We start from the raw sequence: 8,132 nt of genomic DNA, 5'->3' as shown, positions 1-8,132 counted from the left end.
TAAGAAAAAGGAGCCAGGAAACCTGGGTTCTGTTCCCAGCTCTGCTGCAAACATCCTGCCTGGTATTGCATTGCTCGTGTCTCTGTCCCTGGAGCTAACACTCTTACCTGCCTCAGAGGAAACTGTCAAGGACATTTTACTGCACAGAAAATACTGAGAGCTTCCAAAATTCCTCACTTCTTGTTGCTAGAAAAATTCCCACAACGTTGTGATTGTTACTGCAGTTTGGAGGTTGTGTTTTCCCATCAAGTCTGGCACAGTCTGCCCACGACCTGATAACAGCACAGGGAACAGTAACATAGATTTTCAGATGACAGTTCATAAAAAAGAGAAAAGGCAAGCGATAATACTTGACAATGGGCAGGGAACTGCAGCATCTGCTGTTTTGGGAGCAGCATTGCTGCCTCCCTTCAGCTGTGGGTGCAGCTGAGTGGAGCAGACACGGCTCAGCAGCATCCAGGGCATTAAAAGGCAACGGCAGATGACAGGAGCCAGGGAACACAGATGCAAGGAGCTGAAGTTTTATGGATTCCATACTGGGTCATTTCTGAGGACAGAATGTGTGGCTGCTCTGAAAGAAAGCTGAGAATGGAAAAGGCTGCTGCTGGCTCCCTTCCTCTGTGGTTTATGATTTAGGGAATCAATATGTTTGGGATCAGCACCTGCTTAAAGCCAAAGCCTGAGGTCTTCCCACATTTTTAACAAATTGGATCATTGTTAAACCAGTATTATCATCTCTAATGACCACAATCTTAGCATTTTTTGATGCTTCCTTGTTTACCTATATTTATATGGACATTCCTTCAGATGTGCATATTTAGCCGGTGAATTGTCTGGAACAGGGAATATATTTTCAGTATTTTTTTGCTCTGTATTCCATTGTGGTATTGGAGGTTGTGAAACTGTGCCCTCAGAGGTCACTGCAGCAGAAGAACCCCCTCAGGTTCAGGTTCTCCCAGGTGATGCACAGAACTCAGGTGTTTGTACCTGTACCCATCTGCTGTTGCTGCAGGTGTCGTGTGGCTTTGCACAGCAGCTCCTGTTTGCTTACAGAGCTTTTTCTGACAAGGTTACAGAGATGCCCAACTCCTCAAAAACCAGGTGCCACAAGCTCCTAATAATTACACTCTAATAGTAGTTAATTTTGAATGGGGTGAAGTAGATTCCCAGGTATGGAGTTGGTAACATTTTAGTGTCTGAGTAGATCCCCATGGCACAGAGCCCCAGAGCCACCAGCTTTCCCTGGCTGGAGAAAAGAGCTGGAGGGGCCATCTGCCAGTGCTGCCAAAGGCCTATTCCTACCCAGCTCCTCCTTCCCACTCCCCTTCATAGCTCCCAAAGCAGAATTCAGGGTACAGGATCACAGCAGAATCTTGGATTAATGTTTCCCCCCATCTGTGGAGGGAGATGTGGTATTTCTTTGTTTTTTATGGAACAAATTTAAAGTTAGCATTGCTTTCCACTTGCCATGCACACCGTATAGGGTCACTTTTGCCTCTTCCAGTGTTTGACAGTCAGGACTTTGCTCTTTCTAAGAATTTTTGGCTCATCAACCTATTGCTTGCATTAGAAATTTCTTCAGGTTCTGCTCCTCTCTGTACTATTTGTATAGATCCCAGAGCCAGAGTTGGTGAGCACTGGAAGTCCTGGGCAGTGCAATGCTGTAAATAAATCCTTTTATAGCCTGGATGGGGATGGTTCTGGCTCACCCTACAAGACAGGGGTTCTCTAGGACTCTCCCCAGGCTTGTAGAACCAAATCTTCATCAGAATTTGATCCTTCAGCTCCCATGTTCCAGCCTAAGGGAGCATCAATGTTGCCTTTACAATGCTCTGGGCATCATCCAACCCTTTTAAGGCCATCAGCCTGATTACTTGGAATATTTCAATAGGGAAAATAGGTGTGGGATTGCTCCTTAGCTGTGGGTTCTGCTCAGTCCTTTGTCTCAAATCTGTTACCTGTCTGTGAAGGTGCTGCCTGCTGGGGAAGATGTGCAGGATATTCTCATTCTCTGGCATTTCCACCTCTGTGGAACTGCAGTGGAAGCAGAATTAGCCCAGTGACGTTTACACTGATAATCCAGTGAAAAGTGCTGCTAATTTTAGAACATGAAGGTAAGAATTGTAGAGTCTCTAAGGAACAGCAGTGATTCAGTTCAGTCCACATAAATACCAGGACATTTGTTTTCCTTCACTGGAAGTGTAAATTGTTTGTTTAACATATGGTAACCTGTGGTGCTTTAATGCCTCACTTGATATTTTTTAACTTTTGATCTCTTTAACTGGTAGTTTGGTTAAGGGTCTTTTTCCTCTTCAAATGAGACTTTGGGGTCATTCTAGGGGACAAAATGTTTAACATGTTTCTTTAGTGTCCTTTGTGTTGTTAAGATGGAGTACACAAAAGAGCAACAAGGTGATCTTATCTTGACCTCTATTCTCATTCAGAGGGCACAGACAAATATCAAATGTTCTTCTATTGCCAAAACAAGGTGGTAAACTTCAAGAAAAATCTTCCTGTTTCTGGTTTTAAGTGCTTAAACCCGTACTACCTGAATAGGAGAGGGTTGTGGTGTTTTGGGCGGTTTTTTTTTTTTTGGGGTAGGGTTTTTTGTTTGTTTTTGTTTTTTTCTTTTTAGAAGAAGAAATTAAATGTACATGGAAAACAGAATTTTCTCCCATAAGATCTTTTATTTCTGTATGAGTAGCTCTCAGGTTCTTTTTGTGGAATTGATAATATCTGGATTCTTTTTGAAGGAAGATTGGAGCTTTGACATCTAACTTCTTTCTTAAAGTTAAGAAAATAATTTAGAAAGTAAGAAAGCAAAAGTAAGGAAATTCTGAGAAATGCTCTGAGAAGAATTCTCTGATGTGTCAAATAAACCTTGTCTTTAATAATTAGATTTTTTTTAAATGTGTGGAGTAATACTGTCTGTGAGAGACAGTGGGAGCTGAGATCTGCCAGAGTCTTCCACGAGACACTTTTAGCTCTGGCAGAGCCATGTTTTAGTTTGTTAGGCCTTTACTCTCCTTGATGTCACTGAGAGTCTTCCTACTGCCTTTGTTGGATGCTGGGCTGGAATTAGTCTGCACATGGCATTTCCTTTCAAAGCACGCTTTTATTTGCCAGAGTTAACAAACAGCAGCAACAGAACCCATCCCTAAACAGTTTGGGACTTCAGCTTCTGAATTCCATCTGTTAGAGCAGATCCACCCCACTGTGTTCTGCAGACGTACTGTTTTTAATTTCAATTGCATTTTATTTCCAGGAGAAATATTACCTGAGTAAAATTTGAGATGGGACTAGTGGATTTACCCCACAGAGAGTGGGAGGATGTTCTTCACTTCTCAGGACATAATGGCAGAATTCAATGATGCAATGATAAAAGTCCTTGTATTAATGCAATTCTTTAATAGAATCCTGCATGTTTTCCTCACTTAGGTGAGTGAAATAGCCAACATTTGACTTTGTACCATCTTAATTAATCTATCTTTTGTTAGTGACAGGTTAAAATGACAATCAGCAGTACTGTGTCAGTTCTATAGGGAATATGTTCTGGCATGGACAGTCCCACCATGGAATTGTAGTTGGAGAGGTTATTGGTGCTCGGGTGGAAGAGAAATGAAACAAAAGGGCTTTGAAGCAGCTACCTTTGCAGCCTGCCTGCCTTTGTGCTGGGGGAGTGGATTTCCTGGGTTTAATGAGCTATATAAGAAGAGGGAGTTTTGTCAAAATCCTTTTTGCACTAGTGACTACTGAGGAATGCCTTTGGAGCAGCAAGAAATCAGAGATTTCAGAGCTGAAAATCTTTTTGTGGGATATACTTTAACAATGCTGCTCCATCACACCCACTCTGGCAATTTTTGACTGGCCAAGTTTTGAGTTGGGGGAAGGGAACAGCTTTCCCATTGGTCATAAAATTCACAGAGTATTTCTTCTGAAGACAATAAAGCTGGGAGAAGGCCTCTTTATTTGCTGTGAAAATCATCACCCTTTCCGGCAATATAACTCCTGAAGAAAAGAGGGAGAAGGAAGAGACAAGACTGCATATCAAAGCAAAGAGAAGTGTTAAAAGGGTCTGTTGCCTCAATATGACAGATAGGCCTCAAAACCTCAGACAATGTAGGCCAGGAAAGGAAAAAAAACCCCACCATCGGACCTCACAACTTGTTTACAAAGCAAAATAAATTTGCATTAGAACCAGCCCTGGGCCCTCTTTCAGAGCCTCCTCTCTTCACTTTTCAGGAATATTCTGCAGGCACTGAAACCAGCATCATCAACCAGCATCTTTCATAAAATCAGAAGCTGCCTGAAGATGTCCTAGGATAGGATATTGTGGGATTTCAGTGGGATTGCTGACAAAGCATTGTAGCCCGGATTCCAGGGTTTAGCAGTGTTGCAGAGGAAGTTATGGCTGTCCTTGGTGACTGGATGTTACCTTAAATCATCCCAGAAATGTCAAACAGCTTCTGGCCTGAGGATATGCTCTGTTCCCACCTGCATCTCTCTGTTACTTTAGTATTAAAAAACTGACGGTAATTTTTGAATTTGTAAAGATACAGACTGACAGAGATTGGGCCTCAGTTTTGTTTAGGACTCTAACTACTTTTGTACCTTAAAAGTATAGGAAGAGTAAAGGGCAAATTCTCCCTGACTTAAGTCAGTAATTTCACTGAATTAATTGAAATTGTGAAGCAAAAGTAATTTTAAATAATGTTTGAAGACAAACATTGTGCTGCAGATGATGTTCTGTAAAGCTAAATTTAAAAAACCTCACCAGCCACCATATTAGAAAATGTGACATAGATCAAATCTTACATAATATTCCTGCCAGAAACCTTGGTGTGATAAATAGGTGTCCTGTTCCTGTGCATTACTGTAAAGTTAGGTGCTAAAGGTTTGTGAAACCTGGTGTAATTCTGTGTTTGTATTTTCTGCTACATCTCTCTCATCTGTTCTCTTATACATGCTCAGATTGTTCATGCTGAAAAAAGAGAATAGAATCATAGAACTGAAACCTTTCAACAGACTTGAATTTTCCCTTCTCTTTTCAATTTTGAATATGTTCTGCTATTCTGGAATAAAGCTCATTGGCCAAATTCTGTTCTTCCCTTTGCTAGTGTAAACTTTTCTATTCCTCTTCATCTAGAGAAGGAATTGGATCCAAAGCAGAGTCATTTTTACTCTCTTTTAAGCAATGACTGGACAGGCAGAAGCACTCAACATGCAGAAAATGTCATTGGATTTCTGAGTGGCAAACCAGGGGAAATCCCATTGCCAATGACTATAGACTAAAAGGAAAGTGATTAGCTGAGATTTTTCCCAAGTGTTGTGTGTTCTTTAGCATTCAATATTTTACAGGAATGGCCTCTAAAGAGGCTTGTTCCTCTTCCTTCCATTTGAGGGAATATAACTCCTTCCTTCAAAGACCAAGTGTGATACATTTACAGTGACTTTAGTCATGATGTTCTCATGTCATCATTAGCAGAAAATTGTCTTTTGTGTCTGCAGAGTAAATTTTTATTGAAGAAGAATGATAGGAGACTTGTCATCTACAGGGAAAGTCTTTCCTCTGATCAGTTCACCTGTTTCAAAACGTGTCCCCACCCTGTTTTATGGTAACATAAGTGCAGATCTTAAGGTGCACTTTCAGCTTTGTGAAATTCTCCTGGGAGTTCCCTGCTCAAACTCAATGTTTTGGGCACACTTTCACCACAGGTGTGTGTTGTTTTCTCACACAGTCATAAAGTCAAGTCTACTCCTGTGTGAGTGATGACACAGCTCCATAAAAATCCTGAAATCAACAGGACAAGACTGTAGCTTCTTCTAAGGTTTTATTCTACTTTCTATCAAAGAATTTACCTGTAATTATGTCTTGTGTGTGTGTGTGGAATTTCCACCTCCCATTTCTATCTGTGGCTTTGTTCTGTTCTGTGTTAGAATTGCTCCAGCAGTCCTGGCCGTGCTCACCCTCTCCAAGGAGAGGTTGAGGAGACAGGAGCAGTGTAAGGGTTGGAGTAGAGTCTTTCCTCTCAGTATTTGTGGCTGAAAATCCTGAGTACTCAGTGCTTCCCCTTCAAATGTTCTGAGTCAAAACACATTGGCTTTTTCCTGAGGAGTGCAGAGATAGGGCCCTGGATTCTGCGTGCTCTGCACTGAGGATCCAATCCCTGCAGTGCCAAGGCAGGGACAGACACTCAGCCATCCTTCAGTCAGAGAAAGAAGGATGCATGAAAACCTCAGCAGGACCTTCCTGCAGGAAATGTGTTCTAGTAGTATTAAATCAGGATGATAATCTCACATTAAATAATTAATGAGATCTCCCGGAGGTTTCAGATACCTTCACAGATTTCACTTTACATCAGTTGAATGCATGGTTCTACACTGATGTTGTTTTTAAAGTTACAGAGTAAAACACATGGTTCTACATTGATGTTGTTTTTAAAGTTGCAGGGTAAAACTTGAAATAATTTCTTTGTTTCAGGTTAGTTGTGTAGATAACAGTATCAAAAGCCCTGGAGGGCAGGAGGCAGTAGTAGAAATTGCAATAAAGTCTTTTGTTTGTCATCTGTCAGGACATGAGGCTGCAAAGCACCACTAAGAGAAGATAACCATGAAATCTCTGGAGATGGGAATGCCATGGATTCAGGGCCTTGTTTCTGGAGCTACTCAAAGTGAGTGAACCTTTGGCAAGAATCTCTCCTAGCCTTAAAGGGATAAGATTACAGGAACATTTCTTGCACACTTCTGAGAATATCTTGCAAAAATTACTTGCTTTAATAATTATTGTTTTCACAGTGAAATATTATTGGTATTGTTAGTATTGATAATTAGTGCTTTGCAGAATGTAATTAATAAATAGCAAAATTAATTTGTCTAAATGATTAGTGTTGTGATCACCTCAGGTAAGCCTGAGTCTCATTTTTTTCATCATTAAGAGCAGTGGTCTGTATCTATTCACAGGGAATAAGGAAAGCTAATAAATAAGTGTGATTCCATCATTCTTGCAAACCAGACCTTCTCTGAAATAACCAAAGGTTTTGTAAAGAGACAGAAGGATAATGCTCAGTGAACAAAGTCAGCTTTAAGGATGTAAAAAGAATTGGATTCAATATAAGAAAGTTCTGAGGGGTTTGATCATGATTCAGGAAACAACATTTGCAGTGAGCCTGATCACACCCCTGAAATCACTGCAACACCTGCATGTACAGAACCAAACTCACTCAGGTGCTTTCCCAAAGGAAAATATTTTAAAGTTGGTTCATTTTTTGGGAAACCATGAAGGACAGCAGTGCCCATGCTTTTAAACAGAAAAAGACAGAGGATAAGGAGTGAAGGGAGAGAAAGGAACCAACTCCAATGAAGATCTGCTAGCACTGAGCCTGCCTGGCCTAGCAGAAATACTAATATATACATAAGAGAGAAAGAAGCAGCAGGAGAATTTCTTCTCTGGATTTTTTCCCTAAAGCAGCACTCAGTAGCTTTAAATGTAGCCTTCCACTGGCCCGTGGGCATTTGGGAGGGCCTGTTCCTATGGCCTGCTGATTTCTCCAGTTCTGGACACAGATATGCTCAGTATCTTGTTAGACCGCTCCAGAAAGGAGACACTCCCAGCTCTCCTGGGAGTGCTCTGACCTTTGCAGGCTTGAAATTTGGAAAGTTAGAAATCTCTAAGTTGTTCCTGAGCAGCAGTTAGAATGTGATATTTTATATTATGTATATATATCTCTACATGTCTGTGTGCTGTATCAGTCTATCCCAGTGTCCCACTAGTAAAGGGACAGCACAGAGCAAATCAGGTTTTGCTCCCTTGGTGTGAATGGAATCCACAGGAGCACAGAGCAGGTAAGGAAGGGATGAGGAGCAGTGGTTTTTTTGAGCAAGGGTTCTGTCATCTGTAAATCCCACAATTAGTGAGCAATTTTGTGGCCCTTGTAAGGACTCCTCAAAAGTAAGCTGCAAGGTTTTTTCAAAACAGGCTCTCTTTTGTTTTTTCTTGGATAATATTCAGTGAAGAACAAATACAATTTTAAAAATACAAACTTTTTTATCCCCCCAACTTCTTATTCACACAGAGCAACAGCCTGTTCTGATTGCTCTATTGAATTCTGTGGACTCTCCATGAACTAAAGTAA

The 8,132-nt window shown here is 41.0% G+C and overlaps 1 protein-coding gene across 1 annotated transcript in view; it reads right to left on the bottom strand.

Annotated features, from left to right (window-relative positions):
• LOC102034365 (homeobox protein CDX-1-like) overlaps nucleotides 1-8,132 on the bottom strand; it is a 13,617-nt gene that overhangs the window by 3,821 nt on the left and 1,664 nt on the right. The gene's annotated exons all lie outside the window — the stretch shown is intronic.

This window comes from Geospiza fortis, unplaced genomic scaffold (genome assembly GCF_000277835.1).
Source record: "Geospiza fortis unplaced genomic scaffold, GeoFor_1.0 scaffold117, whole genome shotgun sequence".
Lineage (NCBI taxonomy): Eukaryota > Metazoa > Chordata > Aves > Passeriformes > Thraupidae > Geospiza > Geospiza fortis.
Note: the sequence above shows the minus strand (reverse complement) of the source record. Positions and strands in the feature narration are given on the sequence as shown.